Consider the following 24,546-nt stretch of genomic DNA (forward strand, 5'->3'; position numbering starts at 1 on the left):
TAATGTAAGGTTTAGTCATCCATAAAGGGGGCGTATCATTCAATACAAGCCGTCACGCAACGTAGCAAACGTTGAACTGAACAGGGTTGTGTTCAGGACGACAAAACAGTGCAACTTTCAACTCAACGGAAACGGTACTGTTCTTAACTGACTGGCTTCGTTAAGTAAATAATAAAAATAACAGTATGTTCAAGAACATACAATAAGAACGTTTTGGCGAAACGTGTAGTTCGCCACATCGTTCCACAACGTAGCAAAAATGAAATCGAACTGAACCGGTCACACCCATAATGATGATCGGGCAACAGCCACCAAACCGGAGCTAAGTAACGTTACCTCAAAGATTGTTGAAGAACGGTGCGCACCTTTTTGGGAAACTTGTCGTTTAGTACAAACCGTCACGTAACGAAGCAAACGTTGAAGTGAACTGAACTAACCCATGAACCACCTCTCTCTGCCATTGCAGTCATATCAACATACGGGAAAATGCGATGAGAAGTCGTGCTGGTGTACCGGTATCCGACTTTGAATGCCAAGTGTGAGACATCGAATTGCGTGATCGGTGGCGTAACAGGTATGGCTCGTTTGTTTACAATGTTTGTAGCTGTTCATTTCAGAAAAATCAACATTTGCAGCACATGTCGTTCTTCTCCCAGTAGCTAGCGGTTACATTTGCTAGCTTATCAAGCTAAGGTTACGCCACATTTATAAGGGAGTAGCTATATATCTTTAAGGTCCACGGCACTTCAAAGGGTGCTGAAATAGTTTCAACATGTAACGTTAGTTAGTTAACGTTAAACTAGCTAACATTTTAGCCACGCTAACGTAGCTAGCTAACATGGGTAACGCCAGATTTACAGGTAGCTGCCAAAATAAAGGAAACACCAACATAAAGTGTCTTAATAGGGTATTGGGCCACCACAGCTTCAAGGCACCTGGGACTAGATTGTACAAGTGTGAATCTCCATTGGAGGGATCCGATACATTCCTTAATTGGTGACTTGTTGTTGTTATGGTGTTAGAAAACGCTGTCTCAGCTCTTATTCCAGAATCTTCACACGTGTTCAGTTGGGTTGAGATCAGGTGACCGAGACGACCATGGCACATGGTTTTACGTCGTTCATGCTCATCGAACCAGTCAGTGACCTGTGGATGGGGGCAGAACTATGGTAGCCAAAATATGGCATGCCCAGCATTTTTATACATGACCCCAAGCATGATGAAATGGTTAATTGCTTAATAAACGTAGGATCCACACCTGTGTGGAAGCACCTGCTTTCAATGTACTTTGTCCCCCTTGTTTCCTCAGGCGTTTCCGTTATGTTTGCAGCTAAATGTATATTGAAGATATTAGCTAGATAACTAAATTAGCTACATGGGGATTCAAGTCAAAATAAATGCTAGCTGGCTACAGGGGTTGTGTAATTTATTTTGAGAGAACTAATGTTACTGTCCCCACTACAACAAATACATGTAATTTTGTCCTTGAAACCTTATTTAGGTACTGCAGAATTCAAACCTATTCAGACCCCTTGACTTTTTATCACATTTTGTTACCCTTGTTCTAAAACGGATATAAAAAATACATTCCTCATCAATTTACACACAATACCCAAAAATGACAAAGTGAAAACAGATTAGTGGACATTTTTGCACATTTATTACAAATTAAAATCATACCTTATTTATATAAGTATTCAGACCCTTTGCTATGGGACTTGAAATTGAGCTCAGGTGCATCCTGTCTCCATTGATCATCCTTGAGATGTCTCTACAACTTGATTGGAGTCCACCTGTGGTAAATTAAATTGATTAGACATAATGTGGAAAGGCACACACCTGTCTATATAAGGTCCCACAGTTGACAGTGCATGTCAGAGCAAAAACAACCAAGCCATGAGGTCAAAGGAATTGTCCATAGAGCTCCGCGACAGGATTGTGTCGAGGCACAGATCTTGGGAAGTAAACCCGTCTGAGATCTGCCTAGAGGCGCATGCCTACCAGACGAGGTCAATGCCTTCTTTGCTTGCCTCAAGGCAAGCAACACTGAACCATGTGTGCGGACACCTGCTGTTCCAGATGACTATATGATCCCTCTCTCCGTAGCCTGTATGTGTAAGACCTTTTTTTAAATAGGTCAATATTCACAAGACTGATTGCCAAGACACATACTTGGAGCATGTTCTGGCAAGTATCTTCAACCTGGCTGGTCCTGGCTCACATCAACAACATTATCCCAGAAACCCTAGACCCATTCCAATTTGCGTACCGCCCCAACAGTTCCACAGATTATGCAACCTCTATTGCACGCCACACTGCCCTTTCCCACCTGGACAAAAGAAACACTTATGTGGGAATGCTATTCATTGACTACACCTCAGCGTTCAACACCATAGTGCCCCCAGTTGGTAAGGGTAGGTAACAACACATTCTCCACGCTGATCCTTAACACCGGGGCCCCTCAGGGGTGTGTGCTCAGTCCCCTCCTGTACTCGTGTTCATCTTGACTGCATGGCCAGGCACGACTCCAACACCATCTAGTTTGCCGATGACACAACAGTAGTAGACCTGAACACCGACAATGATGAGACAGCCTATAGGGAGGAGGTCAGAGATGTCGTGTGGTGCCAGGACAACAACCTCTCCCTCAATGTGATGAAGACAAAGGAGTTGATTGTGGACTACAGGAAAAGGACAGAGCACGCCCCCATTCTCATCGATTGGCCTACAGTGGAGCAGGTTGAGAGCTTCAAGTTCTTTGGTGCCCACATTACCAACAAACTATTGTGGTCCAAACACACCGAGACAGTCGTGAATAGGGCACAACAAAACCTATTCCTCCTCAGGAGATTGAAAAGATTTGGCAGTAGTCCCTGCTGCTGAAAAACATCCCCACAGCATGATGCTGCCACCACCATGCTTCACCTTAGGGATGGTGCCAGGTTTATTCCAGATGTGAAGCTTTGCATTCAGGCCGATGAGTTCAATCTCGGTATCATCAGATCAGGGAATCTTGTTTCTCACGTTCTGAGATGCTTTAGGTACCTTTTGGCAAACTCCAAGTGGGCTTTCATGTGCCTTTTTACTGAGGAGTGGCTTCCGTCTGGCCACTCTACCATAAAGGCCTGATTGGTGGAGTGCTGCAGAAATGGTTGTCCTTCTGGAAGGTTCTCCTATCTCCATAGAGGAACTCTGGAGCTCTGTCAGAGTGACCGTCGTGTTCTTGGTTACCTCCCTGACCAAGGCCCTTGTTCCCCGATTGCTCAGTTTGGTCGGGCGGCCAGCTCTAAGAAGAGTCTTGGTGGTTCCAAACTTCTTCCATTGAAGAATGATGGAGGCCACTGTGTTCTTGAAGACCTTCAATGCTGCAGGCATTTTTTTTTGGTACCCTTCCCCAAATCTGTACCTCGACACAATCCTGTCTCGGGGCTCTATGGATAATTCCTTTGACCTAATTGCTTGGTTTTTGCTCTGACATGCACTCTCAACTGTGGGGCCTTATATAGACAGGTGTGTGCCTTTCAAAATCATGTCCAATCAATTGAATTTACCGCAAGTGGACTCCAATCAAGTTGTAGAAACAACTAAAAGGTTATCAATGGAGGAAAAAAATGTTTTTAGTCAATTTTAGAATAAGGCTGTAACGTAACAATGTGGGAAATGTGAATGGGTCTGAATACTTTCCGGATGCACTGGAACTCCCTTGGACAAGATGACTTTTAGCAATATATTTGGCTCTATTTACTCTGATTTGAAAATGCTACTTGGCATTAAAGTAGACATCATGCAAAACTACAAATCCCTGCAAGCACCTGCACGTCATCTCTAGCTGGCACCATTGCTAACAGGTATAGTGTCAAATTTAAAACTTGCCCAAGACGGTTCTCAGAATTGTTCATTTAAATAAATGTAGCCAATTTGTTAATTACTACATTTTGCTAACATTAGTTAATCCAGAGATGCTTACCTTTGCCTCGATTCATCAGTATTTTATGGGTAAATACAGGCGAATATATTGATAATTGACCTTGTCCTAGAAATAGTTACACGGTTATCAAAATGGCACGCAAGGTTGAGTGTACACGAAACAGGTGTTTCTAAAATCCCCTAAGGTGAAAAATGAATGGTGTAAAATTATTGAAACCATTTCCCTGTTTGACTGCTAGGTTTTATGGGTATTATGACTTGTATTGTGGTGCTTTTATACGAGGAGAGGAAAGGGTGGAGGAGAATAGCTTTCTCACGGTGGTGTTTCTGAAATTGATATCTCCCGTCCTTTTCACTCAACCCTCAAGCTTGGCATTTCAGCTGGATTTAACCCTCAATGGCTTTCAACTTTACAGGTTTTATTTTTACAATAGGTTAAATAAATATTCATTAATTTAAATCATGTGAGAATGTTTAGCTGAAATGCCAGTACCTGGTTCACTGCAACATTTGTCTCTATTTCAGCACCTCATCAGTGCATGTAGACTTGTCCCTTTAGTGACCATGTCATTTCTCCAGACCATGCCGTTCCCTGTTCTCTCTCTTGGCACCATGTTGTATGCTGTACTAATCTCTTGGTTTCGCTGTTTAGCCAGTTTGTGTTTGAGCGGATATATGTGGAGAGAAATGGGTCGTTGTCATCATTTGACACACTTTCACCATTTACAGATTTTGAGCATTGGTGAGAAGTGTCAGGGAATATTATGAAAGTGATTATGAACAAGTCGAGGTTTTCGGCCAATTCTGTCATGGTTTGTCCACTGTTTTTCCACATTGAGCAATCTGAAGGTAGCCTATTTGTATAATTTTCTGAGTAGTAGGGAGTAGTGTTGTCTCACAATACCAGCATTTGGACATCGATACCAGGTTTAGTGTAGCGACACTTGATACCAAAACAATAACAAGGCAGAAAAAGAAAGTGACGAGACAGACTGGGATGTTGTTTTTAATCAATTATCGCAATTTTTACAAATTAGAAAAAACATTCTATATCGACAGCAATGCTTAAACCACATCAGGGAACCACTTTGGGAGGTCTGAGGTAAAATCAAAGACATTTAGATTTGAGTGTGGCTGTTTAATTCAAATGCACGCACACGCACTGTTTTGGTTAGCAGTGTTTCTGTAGCGTACAGTTGAAGTCGGAGGTTTACATACACTCAGGTTGGAGTCATTAAAACTAATTTTTCAACCACTACAAATTTCATGTTAACAAACTATAGTCTTGGCAAGTCTGTTAGGACATCTACAAGTCATGTTTCCAACAATTGTTTACAGACAGATTATTTCACTTAATTCACTGGGTCAGAAGTTTACATACAAAGTTGACTGCCTCTAAACAGCTTGGAAAATTCCAGAAAATTATGTCATGGCTTTAGAAGCTTCTAATAGGCTAATTGACACAATTTGAGTCAATTGGAGATGTACCGGTGGATGTATTTCAAGGGCTTCCTTCAAACCCAGTGCTTCTTTGCTTGACATCATGGGAAAATCAAAAGAAATCAGCCAAGACCCCAGAAAAAACATTGTAGACCTCCACAAGTCTGGTTCATCCTTGGGAGCAATTTCCATACGCCTGAAGGTACCACGTTCATCTGTACAAACAATAGCACGCAAGTATATGGGACCATGCTGCCGTCATACCGCTCAGGAAGGAGACGTGTTCTGTCTGCTAGAGATGAACATATTCTGGCGTGAAAAGTGCAAATCAATCCCAGATCAACAGCAAAGGACCTTGTGAAGATGCTGGAGGAAACGGGTACAAAAGTAACTATATCCACAGTAAAATGAGTCCTATATTGACATAACCTGAAAGGCCGCTCAGCAAGGAAGAATCCACTGCTCCAAAACCGCCATAAAAAAGCCAGACTACGGTTTGCAACTGCACATGGGGACAAAGATTATACTTTTTGGAGAAATATCCACTGGTCTGATGAAACAAAAATAGGAACTGTTTGGCCATAATGACCATTGTTATGTTTGGAGGAAAAAGGGGGGTGCTTGCAAGCCTAAGAACACCATCCCAACCGTGAAGCACGGGGCTGGCAGCATCATGTAGTGGGGGTGCTTTGCCGCAGGAGGGACTGGTGCACTTCACAAAATAGATGACATCACGAGGAAAGAAAATTACGTGGATATATTGAAGCAACATCTCAAGACATCAGTCAGGAAGTTAAAGCTTGGTCGCAAATGGGTCTTCCAAATGCACAATGACCCCATGCATACTTCCAAAGTTGTTGCAAAATGGCTTAAGCACAACAAAGTCAAGGTATTGGAGTGGCCGTGACAAAGCCCTGACCTCAATCCCATAGAAAATGTGTGGTCAGAACTGAGAAAGCATGTGCGAGCAAGGAGGCCTACAAATCTGACTCAGTTACACCAGCTCTGTCAGGAGGAATGGGCCAAAATTCACTCAATTTATTGTGGGAAGGGAATTGTGAAACTGAGTTTAAATAAATTTGACTAGGGTGTATGTAAACTTCTGACTTCAACTGTAGATGTGATGGACTTTTTTTTTTTTTAAAGCCAATGTCCACTGGATTGATGCAAACGCTCATGATTCTGCAGGTGCGCTAGGCATAGGCTACTTTGTAGTTAACTTTTTAATTGAGACAGTTTTTGGGAAAGCCTTTCCGTTCTTCCGAATACGGTTATAATTAGCAGCGCTAAGGGTGGACATACACACACTACACACAGACAGGGTTATTCCCATGCCTTCAGAAAGTTGCAGGGAATCACTGATGCATTCTGTTCATGTCATATGATGGACTATTAATTTGTCCAAGTTTAAGTTCAATGCATTTAGTTCATTTCCAGACGTGAGACACATTTGATAGACAAACTAAAAGTAACAATTCTAGTACTGAAACATGTTTCATGTTGTAGTATCGAAAAAGTATCGACGTTTCGGTCTAACGTGAAACCTTCTGTAGAGAGGGTGTGTGGATATCAGAGGTGTCACACAGAACAGGAACAGCGGAAAGTGCCAGTCAGTGGTGGGTCAGATTACCTAAAGGGGAACTTGTGACACCTGCTTGCACTTTGGCATGTATTAGGGAGACCTCTGGTTTCAGCATGTGACTGGTCCACTGGGAAGGCCTCAATCACCTGACTATAGCCATTATATACAGGTGGAGGATGTGAACATACTTACATGTTATGTCATCGATCTTATATATTATTATTGATCTGAACTGCAGACACAGTTCACCATGATGGACCAATTGAACCCATGTCCACTGTAATACCACAAGGTGATCTCTTAAACCATAAATGCAGGCTCAAATCATCAGTATGGGCAAAGGATCACACGCACAGTTGATGTCAATTGTCATGTCCCTCCCTAGAATTGTGGGCATTTGATTGACTTGCTGACTAACCAACTACAGTTTTCTGGAGGATGGCAACTGTTGTTAAACAAGCTTGAGTCTGCCGCCAAGACGAGCTCTCATTTCAAATGCATGGCAGCCTATGGCAAAATTAAATGGTTCAATCATTAAACAGTGGATTTGGGGTACTTCCAAAATGATTTCCTGAAATACAGAACCTGTGAATGTAATCATTTTTTCATTTGAAGTGATACAGGTAGCCTAGTGGTTAAGCGCATTGGGCCGGTAACCAAGAGGTTGCTAGTTCGTATCCCCGAGCAGACTAGGTGAAAAATCTGTCTGTACCCTTGAGCAATGCACTTAACCCGTATTGCTCCTGTAAGTCACTCTGGATAAGAGCATCTGCTAAATGACAGTACCAGTCAAAAGTTGGTTAAGCAGCCAGCAAGTGCTCAGCATATGCGGGAAGTCCTTCAAGACTGTTGGAAAAGCAGGTGAAGCTGTTTGAGAGAATGCCAAGAGTGTGCAAAGCTGTCAAGGCAAAAGGTAGCTACTTTGAAGAACCTTATAGTGTTAAATCAAAATATATTGTACATTTAAGATTGCATTTCAGGTGTGCCTTGTTAAAAGTTAATTTGTGGAATTTCTTTCCTTCTTAATTCATTTGAGCCAATCAGTTGTGTTGTGACAAGGGTAGGGGTGGTATACAGAAAATAGCCCTATTTGGTAAAATACCAAGTCCATATTATGGCAAGAACACCTCAAATAAGTAAAGAGAAATGACAGTCTATCACTACTTGAAGGTCCGGAACATTTCAAGAACTTTGAACGTTTCTTCAAGTGCAGCCGCAAAAACCATCAAGCACTAGGATGAAACTTGCTCTCATGAGGACAGTCACAGGAAAGGAAGACCCAGAGTTACCTCTGTTGCAGAGGGTAAGTTCATTAGAGTTACCAGCCTCAGAAATTGCAGCCCAAATAAATGTTTCACAGAGTTCAAGTAATAGACACAACATCAATTGTTCAGAGGAGACTGTGTGAATCAGGCCTTCATTGTCAAATTGCTGCAAAGAAACCACTACTAAAGGACACCAATAAGATTTAGAGACTTGCTTGGGCCAAGAAACACGAGCAATGGATGTTAGATCTGTGGAAATCTGTCTTTTGGTCTGGAGTCCAAATTGGAGATGTCTTTGTGAGACGCGGTGTAGGTGAACGGATGATCTCCGCATGTGTATTTCCCACTGTGAAGCATGGAGGTTTGATGGTGTGGGGATGCTTTGCTGGTGACACTGTCTGTGTTTCATTTAGAATTCAAGGCACACTTAACCAGCAAGGCTACCACAGAATTCTGCAGTGATACACCATCCCATCTGGTTTGCGTTTAGTGGGACTATCATTTTTTTTTCAACAGGACATTGACCTCCAAGCTGTTTAAGGGCTATTTGACCAAGGTTGAGAGTGATGGAGTGCTGCATCAGATGACCTGGCCTCCACAACCACCCGACTTCAACCCATTTGAGATTGTTTGGGATGAGTTGGACCACAGAGTGGAGGAAAAGCCCCCAACAAGTGCTCAGCATATGTGTGAACTCCTTCAAGACTGTTGGAAAAGTATTCCAGGTGAAGGTGGTTGAGAGAATGCCTAGTGTGCAATGCTGTCATCAAGGCAAAGGGTGGCTACTTTGAACAATCTAAAATCTATTTTGATTTGTGTAACACCGTTTTGGTTACTACATGATTCCATGTGTTATTTCATAGTTTTGATGTCTTCACTATTATTCTACAATGTAGAAAATAGTAAAAATAAAGAAAAACCCTTGAATGAGTATTTATTCTAAATCTTTTTACTGATGGTGAATTTTGGAGTAGGATGTCCTTAAAAAAAAAATGTATTCACCAAAAGTAACCTCAGTTCTACTGAAAAATTCCTATTTGAAACAATGCATTCCGTACAACTAAAATAAAATAGGCTATTTACTAGTTTACCACGCTAATTCTACTCTGTCAATTTACCTACATTTTGTGAATGTAAAACATGTGTAGGCCTACTGTTACAAATGTATTCCAATTTATCTAGGCCTAATACATTTATTACAGCTGGTCTTAATAAAGTGGGGTAATTTCTTATCAAACTATGTTCAGCTTGTTCGTTGCACTTGGCTAATCAGTTATTAGTGTGATTCACTTTTAACCCAGTCTGTGGCTGTTGTGGGGAAAGTTTTTTTTTCTCTTGGTTTTAATTGCTCAGTAGTTTAGTAAACATTTCAAATGCCTTTTTCAGACACCTTGTTGTAGCCTATGCAAAGGAGAAGTATCATTGAATTTGAAGCCCATTTCCTATTCTTGATGTGTATTTGTGTCTCAACTCCAGCTCAGCGCTGGTAGATGCTGTGGCCTACTTTTTCCCTGGGCAGAATAGAGCTGCACTGCATCACAGCTGCGTACTTGGGCTTCAGTTAAAGCAGTGTTTGGAATTGCATTAAAACTTGTACGCTTTTAGTTGAGTTAGAGCTCCTTGCTCCATATTTTTCTCTACTCTGTTTTCTCCACACTTAAGCTGTGCTTTTTCCTGATGAATCAGGAATCCTTGATTTTATGACCTTAGGGAAATCTGTATCCCTTGTATGCCTATAGCACAAGTAAGCCGGCCTGATTGGGAAGCCTCCCTCTATGTTTTCAAAGGATTTTGCAAACCTGGCTGTGACATTATGCAGCAAACTGTGATTTTGTGATTGGGTTTATGTTAAGGGGGGGTCAAAGACAAATGCGAAGGAGGCCTTGCCAAAACGACTCAGGAACCACATTGGAACTCTCAATAAAGTTGAGGGCTGAAGTATAGGAGATGAGCGATCCGCAATGGGTTAGAAGAGGGTCTGGGTATTAGTGCCTGTCACGTGCTCTTTTCATTCATCTCTCATATAGGGAGCTAAGATAGTCATAGACTGGTGGCCACAAAGCCAATGAGCGCATGTTCAGGACTTGCCTTAAGCGCTCACTGGAGCAGTCTGTGTGGTTACCTAGCAGCGATCTCTTCATAACTTCTGCATGTGAGGTGAGAGGAGGTATATTAGGAACTCAGTCAAACAGTGTGTTTGCTCGCTCACATATGTTCCCTTTCCTTACTTAAATAAAGGGCAGAGGCTGCGGATTCCAAGGTAACCGTTCCCCCCATCCCTTTTCCTCAGAGCTGAATATCCAAATCACTTTCTGTGCATGTGTATATCTCTAACGTACAAATGTTTGGTCACCCTCCCTTCAAATTACTTGCTGTCAATTGTGAAACGTCCATGCAGCATCTGCATGCCAGCCATTTGATCTCAATCAGTTTCATGGAAATATGCATTTAGATGTTCTTATATTATACAGCATTTTGAATTATGTACAGAAAGCGAATTTGAGCAGTGTTGTAGTTTAAATCAAAGCACATATTTTGCCTAGTGGCCCGCGCTGTTGAGTTTTGGCAACATGTGAGGAAAAATGATCAAATTCCGAGGTGCGTATTGAAGATATTGGAAGAACTGTCCACATTTACTTTGTCAGCCAACAAGATGAGTAGGCCTAACAAACCGCAAAAGCATCCCCCATAGTACAAAAGTTGACCTACTCTGTGCAAAAAATAAATATTCAGAGCATAGTCTAGGACTTTTAATACAACAATTTACAACTTTTTTACGCGATGAGGCTGACGCAACAGATCAGAACGTTTAGCTTCAAATGTGTACGAAGTATTAGGCCATCTTCACATTATAAGCGCAACAATGCGCACATGGCAGTAGACTATAAGTGCAAACTTTCCATTAGCGGGAAAACACTTATCAAAAGTGATCGCAAATGTGATTATACATGTCATGCTTTTATTATAAAGGTGCATTTTTATGGAAAATGATCTTCCCCAAACTTGAAACTCACGCGCTGCGTATGCATGCCAGTTAGGCTTTACACCCCTTGTAAAGCAGATTAATGTGCTTCATTTTAAGAAGTTATTTGGCCACTTTAGTGAGGTGTGCGACTGATTTGAGAAAGGCATTGTTTCTTGCCTTATGCTGGGCATCATTCACAAGTGATAATGTATCATTTACAAGTGGTGGGACTAATATTTTATCATTGTTGAGTTAATACTGTCTTCACATATACTAAATAATATGTGTGAAATTTGTTTTGATTTAGAATGGACCATTTGTCATGCACCTGTCTAGAAACGCGCTGGGGGGAAAAAATACATGTAATCTCTGCACTTAAATAGTTTACAAGCCCTGCAACATTTGATGAGCATCCAAGCAGGCGTAGTGGGATTCAAACCTCGTCCTGTATTGACACTTTGCCTGTTTGATGGCTCGTCGGAGGTCACAGTGGGATTGCTATTTGTGTGTGTGTGTATATATATATATTTTTTTTAGCCCTTTCTCTCCCCAATTTCATGGTATCCAATTGGTAGTTAGTCTTGTCTCATCGCTGCAACTCCTGTACGGACTCAGGAGTGGCGAAGGTCGAGGGGCGTGCATCGGGGCGGCAGGGTAGCCTAGTGGTTAGAGCGTTGGACTAGTAACCGAAAGGTTGCAAGTTCGAATCCCCGAGCTGACAAGGTACAAATCTGTCATTCTGCCCCTGAACAGGCAGTTAACCCACTGTTCCTAGGCCATCATTGAAATTAAGAATTTGTTCTCAACTGACTTGCCTAGTTAAATAAAGGTAAATAAAGGTAAAAAAAAAAATCAGAAACCAAGCCACACTGCTTCTTGACACGATGCCTGCCTAACCCGGAAGCCAGCCACACCAACGTGTCGGAGGAAACACCGTACACCTGGCGACAGTGTCAGCGTGCACTGCGCCCGGCCCGCCACAGGAGTCGCTAGTTCGCGATGGAGCAAGAACATCGCTGCCGGCCAAACCCAGATGACGCTGGGCCAATTGTACGCCGCCCCATGGGTCTCCCATGGGTCAAACCCATAATCTTCAGTGGCACAGCTAGCACTGCGATGCAGTGCCTTAGACCACTGTGCCACTAGGGATTCCTTACAAGCATCTGGGTTAGGGTCCCACACCTTAAAAGGGGCAGCTCTAGCCTACAGCTCAGTGTGGCTGATACCTGTAATCCATGTTTTTCTCTCTACTTTTCTCTCTGATCCTATCAAGGATCTCTGTACTTTGTGCTGCTCATCTTTCCCTCGATCCTGACTAGTCTCCCAGTCCCTGCCGCAAAAACATCCCCACAGCATGATGCTGCCACCACCATGCTTCACCGTAGGGATGGTGCCATGTTTCTTCCAGACGTGACACTTGGCTTTCAGGCCAAAAAGTTCCATCTTGGTTTCATCAGACCAGAGAATCATGTTTTTCATGGTCTGAGAGTCTTTAGGTGCCTTTTGGCAAACTCCAAGCTGACTGTCATGTGCCTTTTACTGAGGAGTGGCTTCCCTCTGGCCACTCTACCATAAAGGCCTGATTGGTGAAGTGCTTCAGCCCCTCTCAAAATTAGTTTAATTAAAATAACTTGTCCTTCATCAGTGAAATACCACAAGGTCAGTGTTTGTTTATAATCCTTTTCAAAATTATAGGCCTTTTCAAAACTACTGATTAAAGGTCAACCCCCTTTTTAGAACCAATTTCACTGGTTTTTTAAAATGACCTTTGTGGCGTCAATAAGAGACCGAAAAATAGAATCTAGTGTCACTCTGACTACAGTGTGAATCTGATAACTTTGTTCATAAAGTCAATATTGTACAAAACTGAGTTTTGTACAAGAGTTTGTCATGACTTACTGGTAGGTTGGGTATGAATTACAGTCATGCCCACTTGCCCAGTGCTAACACTTGAGAAGCAGCTGGGCTGATTGTGCTCTATCAGCTGTATGCTCTATCCAATCACAGCAGCCAGAACCTCCAGACAGTGAGAGACCTGCCCATTACGCAGCGTTGGACTTGTTTTAATAAGAGAATACAAAAATAAAATGAACACTCTGCAAACTACAGATAATGCCCCATAATGACAAAGATAAAATAGGTTTAGATTTTTTTGAAATGTATTAAAAATGTTATTAATACCTTATTTACATAAATATTCAGGGACTCTGCTATGCGACTCGAAATTGAGCTCAGGTGAATCCTGTTTTCATTGATCATCCTTGAGATGTTTCTACAACTTGGAGTCCACCTGTGGTAAATTCAATTAATTGGACATGATTTGGAAAGGCACGCACCTGTCTATATAAGGTCCCACAGTTGACAGTGCATGTCAGAGCAAAAAACGAGCCATGAGGTGAAAGGAATTATCCGTAGAGCTCCGAGACACAGAGCTCTAGGGAACCCCCTAGAGCTGGCCGCTTGGCTGAACTGAGCAATCGGTGGAGAAGGGCCTTGGTAAGGGAGGTGACCAAAAACCCGATGGTCACTCTGACAGAGGGACAGATTTCCTCTGTGGAGATGGGAGAACCTTCCATAAGGACAACTGTCTCTGCAGCACTCCACCAATTAGGCCTTTATTGTGGAGTGGCCAGACGGAAGCCACTCCTCAGTAAAAGGCACATGACATCCCTTTTGGGTTTGCCAAAAGGCATCTAAAGGACTCTCAGACCATCTTTGGTCTGATTAAACCAAGATTGAACTCTTTGCCCTGAATGCCAAGTGTCACATCTGGAGGAAATATGGCACTATCGCTAAGGTGAAGCATGGTGGTGGCAGCATCATGCTGTGTGGATGTTTTTCAGGGCAGGGACTGGGAGACTTGTCAGGATCAAGTCAAAAATGTATAGAGATCCTTGATGAAAACCTGCTCCAGAACACTCAGGACCTCAGGACCTCAGACTGGGGTCCATTCACTTTCCAACAGGACAATGACCCTAAGCACACAGCCAAGACAACGCAGTAATGACTTCGGGTCAAGTCTCTGAATGTACTTGAGTGGCCCAGCCAGAGTTACGGTTCCCATCCATCCTGATGGAGCTTGAGAGGATCTGCAGAGAAGAATGTCAGAAACTCCCCAAATACAGGTGTGCCAAACCTGTAGCGTCAAACCGAAGAATACTCTAGGCTGTAATCGCTACCAATGGTGCTTCAACAAAGTACTGAGTAACGGGTCTGAATACTTATGTAAATGTGATTTTTTTTAAAATTAGCTTAAATAAAAAAAAAACTGTTTTTGCTTTGTCATTATGAGGTATTGTGTGTAGGTTGATGAAAGACAGATTACAGCCTTATTCAAAAAAAGAAAAATGTAAGGGGTCTGAATACTTTCCGAATGCACTTTAACCACCAACGCTTGATAAATATTGCATAAACAATTTTAATGCATGAATAAATAATCATGGAAATATATCCATGTAAAAACACAAGTTATTTGTTTAGTCAAGGATATTTTAGTATGATTTTTAGTGATGCACAATATATCGGTGAACATAACGGAATCTGCCGAAATTAGCTAAAAATGCCAACATCGGTTTCAGCCGATGTCTAGTTTAACACTGATGTCAAAGCTTACGTACATACCTATATAACGTAGGTGCATGACGTAATGATGCTATGTATAATTTTGCGCTACACGTGCAACACAGCATTCCTAACCTAGCCCACAATGTCTGCTGTGTGGATCGAGCAGTCAACAAGTCGAGCAGTCATTTGAAAGAGGAAGAACATTTTGGCAAGACAACTCAAAGGTGAAATCCATTAACGCCAAGATAATGAAATTCATTGCCCTTGACGTTGGCTTTCGTCAACAGTGCACATGTTGTGCCCTATCGGAGTTACACAGTAATAGCGTCACTGCTATTAGCTTCATGACATACTATGGAACGCCGTTTGGGTCTTTGCGTGTTAAAAAAGATATGCGTCAAATAACGCTATTTGAGGCGTTAAATATGCTTTTAATTTGACACGTCAAATAACACAGTTCTATTATAGAATGTTGTGTGTTCTGAATTTGCACGTGCAAGCCAAGCACCACCATTACTATCAGTAGCACTGTCAAAGCTGTAGAAAAAAGTATGCAAACACCGACCACGAACAATGTGTTTACAATACTGCATTGGTAATAAATTATTTGTTATTATTCGCAACTTCTGGGGTAGCTAGCTTTCAGCAACCTGAAAACAATGACCAGTAGAAACTGCAGTCATTTTCAATATTCTTAGCAATGGTTTAGGAATCCTTGTGAGTAAGTATTAGCTAAGTAGCCACTTGTTGTTCGCCTGTTGAAATGGAACTGCAGCTTATGAAAATAAATAGCTAGCCAGCTACTTAGCTTTGGGCAACAGGGTTAATGTTATAAGTAGCCAGCTAGCTTCATCTGGCTAGTGAGACTCGACCGGATGGGGTTATGTTTTGTGAAGCTAGCCACAATAAGGATTATGCACAATAGTGGAATTTGCAGTTTTCCTTCAAAATAAAAGTACCTCGTTGAAAGTGATGCAGAAGGTTAAAATTGGTGGAATCATGCCATATTTAGATTTGATAATGTTAAACAAGGCTGGAATGTGAAGCAATGAAATGGGTTACCAGTCTACTCGGTGACACCCACAGAACACAACTGTGAAGAGTTTACCCAAATATTAGCGTTCTAGCTCTTATCGCAGGACTGTGACTGTGTGAATTCACCTCCCCAGTCAGCTTATTGTGTGTACTGACATTCACATTGCATTCTACAGATTTATCTAAGGATTGGGTATCATTCTACTCAATACCCAATGCTTTATTATAGACAGAAATATTGATCAGTATGCAACATTTCTGGAATTGTTTTATTTCAGCTCATGAAACATAGGACCAACACTTTACAATTATTGACTGGGTAACCCCTGAAGTATTCCTGCCAAAACATGGACTAGCCTATTTCAGTGGACTATTTCAAGGTTTCTTCATTCAGAATAAAAGGCTGCTGAGGCATTTGGACCAAGTCAAATCAGACGTGCTGAATCTGTACTGTGGTTTTCATCACTAACAGGGTAAACGGGCAGCTTGATCTACCCAGGGAGACATAAATGCTTCCTGTCTCTGCTCCTTCAGGACAACTGGGTGGGGCTCAGGAGTTGGTTTTGTGATATGGAGGGTGTGTGTCTGTGGGAGGGATGTGCAGCCTCTGACTGTGATTCATAAGGAGCATGTGATTCAGAATTAAACTTCTCTCTCTCCCAAGGTAAGGCAGACTGTTCTTACGTAGGCTTCTGGATGTGGTATCCTGTGCTGCTCAGGTGAAAGGTAAGCTTAGCTCACTGCTACAATCAGTCTGTGTGTTAGCTAGCAGTAGTGAGAATGTAGTTTTTGTGCCACACACATACACACCTGTTTACCTGGTATAAAGTAGTGGCAGTGTGGTGTTGCTTAACAGAGCTAGTTTCTGGGCCAAGCTGATGGCAGCAAAACTCTTGTTTCAGTATGGCACGTATGTTTTATGAGGGTGAGTCATGTTTGAGCACAGGCAGAAATTGGAAATGGGGCATGTCCCAAAAGGTGCATAGTACATTTTATTATCTTTATATGGCGCAAGTTTTTAATGGTCTTTTGCTGCATTTCACATAGGCCTAAAGTGTTTTACCTATTGTCATTTGTACCAAAATGTAAATCATTAAACCTAAATCAGTAAACCTTCACCTAACCTATTGATTTGGCTTAGTTATTCTCTCCTGAGGAGGACATTGCCACATGAGTGAACTGACTACAGGTCAGTTGTGTCCTCTGAAATAAAGCAGGGAACCGCTGAAGACTGAATGAACTAGGAGCCTCAGGCAAGGGTGTGAGACTTTTGGGTTGGTTGAAGGGAGTAGATGTTTGGGAGGTTGTTCTGGGACAGATGGTTATAATGATACCCCGGGCTGCTATAGAAAGCACAGCAACACAGTTTGCCTGCAGGAAACGTTTACATTTTATACATAAGAAAAACCCTATAATGAAAAGGTGAGGTGATTTAGACGTATTTGTATTCTCTCATTAGCACAGTGGATGATGGCTTTTCTGGTCGTTTCCTAGTTGTATCATCGAGATCCACGTTGAGCATGTGAACAAACCGCTGTGGAAATATTCAGCCGTTATTGGGATTGAGATGTGTATTTGTTCTGTTTTTAAGTTCAACATTTTATTTAGCAAGTCGCAAACTACAGCAAACACACTCTGAAATACTTGATGTTAACCGATTAAAATCTCCAGCTCCGAATTATATTCACAAGACAATGTGCGGCACTTATAAATAATGCATAGAAATAACACAACCTATTCCATAAATAGATATACAAGAGACTGATTAAGCAGTAATGGCAAGCTCTATGCCCTAACACACAAAGACAGAATGTCGGACAGGCTGAAATGGTAGGTAAGTGGCCATGTAGCAAGCGATTTGCTCTCTCTTATCAGGCAGGAAGCATGTTTACATTCTGCCTCTCCCATGTTTGTCTTGGCAAGTGAAAGTCCTGCCAACGGTTATGAGATTTAACTGTAAATTACACGTCAACTAGGCCTAGTTTACGCTTAGAACACTTATGCACAGCTGAGATTATTCTGAGGGCTGGGTCCTGTCCAAAAACTACCGCCTCACCATCGAGAGCGTTCTGACCCGGTACGGGAATATCGCCAACCACCACCATAAGGCCATCCAGCGGGTGGTGAAGACGGCCCAGTACATCAGTGGGACCGTGCTACCATCCATCCAGGACATATAGTCAAAGCTGTGTCTGAGGATGACCTGCAGCATCATCAAGGACCCCACACACCCCAGCCACTAGCTGTTCACTTCCTTACCGTTGGGCAGTTTGTATCGACGCATGAGTTCTGATACCAACAGGCTCCCAGACCATTTTTTAAATCAACAAGCAATCAGACTGCTGAACACTTGAGCTGGACTGATCACTAGCCCTGATTCTCTGCCCCTTAGGTCATGCGCGCACACACTCATGCTACCCACATGTCACAACTGCTGCTATCAGACTCTTATTATGATTGCTAAATTCTGCAAATCTTAACACTTGCACCCCTTTCCACCTTTCCCAAAACATGTGTAAATATTGGACTATAAATTGTGCCTGTATTCCTGTACTATACTTTTGCAAAAAGGTTTATTCTACCGAGCCATTTACTTTATATTCGTATTATTTTATTATTTCTTGTTGCATTTTTTAACCGTGTTGATTTGTCTCTTCTGTATGTAGTGATGAGTACCCAATACTCCCTATAAGTATGTTTAAGGTCTGAGTGAACTCTCAAATCTCTTAATGATTTACCCAAATGTATAACTGATAAAAGATACCTTATTTTAAAGTGTAAATTAATCATTCATAAATGCGTTACCAACATTTATAGCTCCTGAAAAGATATCCACATACTTTTGGTCATGTAGTGTATCTCGTCGAACATCTCATGGTCCCCCTTTGCTGCTATAACAGCCTCCACTCTTCTGGGAAGGCTTTCCACTAGATGTTGGAACATTGCTACAGGGACTTGCTTCCATTCAGCCACAAAGCGTATTCGTGAGGTCGAGCACTGAGGTTGGGTGATTAGGCCTGGCTCTCAGTCGGCACTCCAATTCCTCCCAAAGGTGTTTGATGGGGTTGAGGTCAGGGCTCTGTTCCGGCCAGTCAAGTTCTTCCACACCAATCTCGACAAACCATTTCTATATGGCCCTCGCTTTGTGCACTGGGGCATTGTCATGCTGAAACACCAAACGGCCTTCCCCAAACTGTTGCCACAAAGTTGAAAGCACAGAATTTTCTACAATGTCATTGTATGCTGAAGAGTTAAGATTTCCCTTCACTGGAACTAAGGGGCCTAGCCCGAAAGCATGACAAAAAAGCCCCAGACCATTATTCATCCTCCAACAAACTTTACAGTTGACACTACGCATTTGGGCAGGTAGCATTCTCCTGGGACCTGCCAAACACAGCTTTGTCCGTCGGACTGCCAGATGGTGTGTGATTCATCACTCCAGAGAACGCGTTTCCACTCTCCAGAGTTCAATGTCAGCGAGTTTTACACCACTCCAGCCAACGCTTGGCATTGCGCATGGTGATCTTCAGCTTGTGTTCGGGTGCTCGGCCATGGAAACCCATTTAATGAAGCAGTTATTGTGCTGACATTGCTTCCAAAAGGCAGTTTGGAACTCGTAGTGAGTGTTGCAATCAAGGACAGACAATTTTTTGGGAGCGACGCGCTTCAGTACTCGGTCCCATTCTGGGAGCTTGTGTGGCCTACCATTTCGCGGCTGAGCCGTTGTTGCTCCTACACATTTCCACTTCACATTAACAGCACTTACAGTTGACCGGGGCAGCTCTAGCAGGGCACACATTTGACGAACTGACTTGTTGGAAAGGTGGCATCCTATGATGGTGTCACTTTGAAAGCCAATGAGCTCTTCAGTAAGGTCATTCTTCTACAGCCAATGTTTGTCTATGGAGATTGCATGGCTGTGTGCTAGATTTGATACACTTGTCATTAACGGGTGTGGCTGAAATAGCCAAATCCACTAATTTGAAGAAGTGTAGACATACAAAAAAGTATCATCTGTAGCCTATCATTGGTTTAGTGAGTAGCCTTGCTAATTCAGATAAACGGGGTCTTTTTCTCCCCTTTTTAACATTTATAAGTCAGAATAGAAATTGACAACAGATTAACTGTTTGAAATGCAACAGGGTCTCATGGTCCCCTTCTGTCTTAATCTGTTTATTTCTTGTTATGCATTTTCCCATCCTGGAGTCTGAGACCTTTAGAGGAATCTGGGGGAGGATATATGAATTGTTTGCATATACTGTACACTAGATACCTCTACTATCATTGTCATGATTTATACCATTTAGGCTTAGCTAGTTATCTACTGCTAGCTCATAATAATAGGTAGCTAGTGTTTAACATTACTTGCTAACACATAACTAGCCATCAACATGTTTGCTAATACGCTAACTAGCTTGTCTTAAAATTGGAACAATTATTGTGCTGACAACAGATGTTAGCTAACTTACCAGCTTTCTAGATAGACAGTACCTGGGTTCAAAGGTTAGCTAGCTAGCTAGAGTGCAAATGCAAAAAAGCTGGCTAAACCAAATTGCATGGAAATTCTGTCATGTCGACGTTAGCTAGCTGGCAGCTAACATTTGCTAGCTTGCGAAGCTAACTAGCCATTAAATGTGATCTTCTTAGCTAGCTAAATATATCATGCCAAAGATTATTGTGGAGGATGTGGGGATGGCACAGTACATTATTCTAAGACGTGCTTCTGAAATTGTATATTGTTATATTAAATCAGAACAATGGAGCAAGTTGCACCTCTGCTCTTTCTCCCGCATTGGATAGCCATCGCTGTCCGGGGTTCTGAAACATCAGTGCGCTGTTGAATTGTCGCCTTTTCCTAGACCATATTGCCATTTGCATAATAGCAGTTACCCAGCATATTGATGTTGAGAACAATGCGATGGAGGCAGTAGTGGCGTTAAGAGACGAGAAAACAGCCCTTGCCTTTAATGTCTAAGAAAAGTGAGGAGAGAGGAAACCACAACCTAATAATAATCAACAGCCTAAATGTTAAATGTGCCTGGCTTTGTAAATCATCCATATACAATGCATGCAGACATTTTGTTACAATTCATACATGTTGTTACATCACAGCCTTATTCTAAACTGGATTGAAAATAATGACAAAGCGAGAATAGATTTTTAGAACTTTTTGCAAATGTATTAAAAATAAAAAAAAAAGTTTTCAGACCCTTTGCTATGAGACTCAAGATTTGAGCTCGCGTGCATCCCGTTTCCGTTGATCATCCTTGAGATGTTTCTACAACTTGATTGGAGTCCACCTGTGGTAAATTCAATGGATTGGACATGATTTGGAAAGGCAGACACCTGTAAGGTCCCACAGTTGTCAGAGCAAAAACCAAGCCATGTCCGTGGAGCTTTGAGACAGGATGGTGTCGAGGGACAGATCTGGGGAAGGGTACCAAAACATGTCTGTGGTTTTGGAACCACCAAGACTCTTCCTAGAGCTTGCCGCCCAATCAAACTGAGCAGTCAGGGGAGAAGGGCCTTGGTCAGGGAGGTAACCAAGAACACGCTGGTCACTGACAGAGCTCGAGAGCTCCTCTATGGAGATGGGAGAACCTTCCAGAAGGATATCCATCTCTGCAGCACTCCACCAATCAGGCCTTTATGGTAGAGCGGCCAGACAGAAGCCACTCCTCAGTAAAAGGCACAACAGCTTGGAGTTTGCCAAAAGGCACCTAAAGGACTCTGACCAAGATTCTCTGGTCTATTGAAACCAAGCCTGAATGCCAAGCATCACATCTGGAGGAAACCTGGCACCATCCCTACGGTGAAGCATGGTGGTGGCAGCATGATTCTGTGGGGCACACTGTCCTTGTCTGGTCCAGCTAGAGCTCTGACTGGAACCCGGTTGATCATCTCTGGAGAGACTTGAAAATAACTGTGCAGTGACGCTGCCCATCCAACCTGACAGAGTTTGAGAGGATCTGCAGAAAATAATGCAATAAACTACCAAAATACAGCTGTGCCAAGCTTTTAGGGACATACACAAGAAGACTTGAGGCTGTAATTGCTGCCAAAGGTACTACAACAAAGTACTGAGTAAAGGGTCTGAATAATTCTCTACATGTATATTGAGGAATGTTTTTTATTTTTTATAAAAACATCTATTTTAGAGTAAGGCTGCAACGTAAGAAATTGTGGAAAAAGTCCAGGGGTCTGAATTAGAGGTCGACCGATTAATCGGAATGGCCGATTTTAATTAGGGCCGATTTTCAAGTTTTCATAACAATCTTAAATCGGTATTTTTGGACACCGATTTGAATTATTATTATTATTTTTTAAAACACCTTTATTTAATCTTTATTTAACTAGGCAAGTCAGTTAAGAACATATTCTTATTTTCAATGGCCTAGGAACGGTGGGTTAACTGCCTCGTTCAGGGGCAGAACGACAGATTTTCACCTTGTCAGCTCGGGGGATTCAATCTTGCAACCGTACAGTTTAGTCCAACGCTCTAACCACCTGCCTCTCATTGCACTCCACGAGGAGACTGGCTGTTACGCAAATGCAGTAAGCCAAAGTAAGTTGCTACTTGCATTAAACTTATCTTATAAAAAACAATCAATCAATCATAATCACTAGTTAACTACACATGGTTGATGATATTACTAGTTTATCTAGTGTGGTCTGCGTTGCATATAATCGATGCAGTGCGTATCGTTGCTCCAATGTGTACCTAACCATCAATACACAGAAGTGTAGATATTTTTAAACCTGCATATTTAGCTAAAATAAATCCAGGTTAGCAGGCAATATTAACCAGGTGAAATTGTGTCACTTCTCTTGCGTTCATTGCACGCAGAGTCAGTGTATATGCAACAGTTTGGGCCGCCTAATTTGACGTAATTATGATTATTATTATTTTTTTTACCTTTTATTTAACTAGGCAAGTCAGTTAAGAACAAGTGCCTGTTCAAGGGCAGAACGACAGATTTGTACCTTGTCAGCTCGGGGATTTGAACTTGCAACCTTTCGGTTACCAGTCCAACGCTCTAACCACTAGGCTACCCTGCCGCCCCATATTGAAGGTTGTGCAATGTAACAGGAATATTTAGATAAAATACGGAACGGTTCCGTATTTCACTGAAATAATAAACGTCTTGTTTTTGAGATGATAGTTTCCGGATTCGGCCATATTAATGACCGAAGGCTCGTATTTCTGTCTGTTATCATGTTCTAACTAAGAATGATTTGATAGAGCAGTCTGACTGAGCGGTGGTAGGCAGCAGCATTAATTCAAACAGCACTTTTGTGCGTTTTGCCAGCAACTCCTCGTTGTGCGTCAAGTATTGCACTGTTTATGACTTCAAGTCAACTCCTGAGATTAGGCTGGTGTAACCAATGTGAAACGGCTAGCTAGTTAGCGGGGTGCGCGCTAATAGCGTTTCAAACGTTACTCGCTCTGAGACTTGGAGTGGTTCTTCCCCTTGCTCTGCATGGGTAACGCTTCTTCGAGAGCGGCTGTTGTCGTTGTGTTCCTGGTTCGAACCCAGGGAGGAAGAGGGACGGAAGCTATACTGTTACACTGGCAATACTATAGAACCTATAAGAACATCCAATAGTCAAAGGTTAATGAAATACAAATGGTATAGAGAGAAATAGTCAAATAATTCCTATAATAACTACAACCTAAAACTTCTTACCTTGGAATATTGAAGACTCATGTTAAAAGGAACCACCAGCTTTCATATGTTCTCATGTTCTGAGCAAGGAACTTAAACGTTAGCTTTCCTACATGGCACATATTGCACTTTTACTTTCTTCTCCAACACTTTGTTTTTGCATTATTTAAACTAAATTGCATTATTTAAACTAAATTGAACATGTTTCATTATTTATTTGAGGCTAAATTGATTTTATTGATGTATTATATTAAGTTAAAATAAGTGTTCATTCAGTATTGTTGCAATTGTCATTATTACAAATACATTTTTCGAAAATCGTCCGATTTAATCGGTATCTGCTTTTTTTTTTGGTCCTCCAATAATCGGTATCGGTGTTGAAAAATCATAATCGGTCGACCTCTAGTCTGAATGCACTGTATGCCTGCCCATACTATAACCCCACCGCCACCATGGGGCACTCTGTTCACAACGTTGACATCAGCAAACCACTTGCCAATCATGTGGTCTGCGGTTGTGAGGCCATTTGAACGTACTGCCACATTTTCTAAAACGATGTGGAATGATTGTGCCTCCAAAAAATTAAGTGTATTTCAACTTTACATGGACATGTAAATTCACTCACAGGAGACGATGAAGAAGCATCATGCTCTACTTCCATGAAAATAAATCTGACTGCAGCCAGCCGGAGCTTACAAAAATATCACAGGTACCAAGTGGCGGAACAGACGGCAGGCTGACAAACAAGCACTGTGTCCCAGTCAAATCAAATTGTATTAGTCACATGCGCCGAATACAACAGGTGTAGACCGTACAGTGAAATGCTGAATACAACTGGTGTAGACCTTACAGTGAAATGCTTACTTACGAGCCCCTAACCAACAATGCAGTTTAAAAAAATGCAGATAAGAATAAGAAATAAAATAACAAGTAAGTAAAGAGCAGCAGTAAAATAACAATAGCGAGACTGCATACAGGGGGGTACCGGTACAGAGTCAATGTGCAGGGGCACCAGTTAGTCGAGGTAATATGTACAGTTGAAGTTTTAACTTTACATACACTTAGGTTGGAGTCATTAAATCCAATTTTTCAACCACTACA

General features: G+C 41.9%; 1 protein-coding gene across 5 annotated transcripts in view; it reads left to right on the forward strand.

Annotated features, from left to right (window-relative positions):
* Positions 1–338: 338 nt before the first annotated feature.
* The window catches only part of osbpl5 (oxysterol binding protein-like 5), a 106,566-nt gene continuing 82,358 nt past the window's right edge, over positions 339–24,546 (forward strand). For 2 of the 5 annotated variants that reach the window (XM_036949787.1, XM_036949784.1), the window contains exons 1-2: positions 392–574; positions 16,443–16,504. The gene's annotated coding sequence lies outside the window, so the exon portion shown is untranslated. Of the gene's footprint in view, positions 358–391; positions 575–16,442; positions 16,505–24,546 lie in introns of those variants that run through there. The other 3 variants (XM_036949781.1, XM_036949788.1, XM_036949798.1) reach the window with 3 other exon arrangements.

This window comes from Oncorhynchus mykiss, chromosome 2, assembly GCF_013265735.2.
Source record: "Oncorhynchus mykiss isolate Arlee chromosome 2, USDA_OmykA_1.1, whole genome shotgun sequence".
Lineage (NCBI taxonomy): Eukaryota > Metazoa > Chordata > Actinopteri > Salmoniformes > Salmonidae > Oncorhynchus > Oncorhynchus mykiss.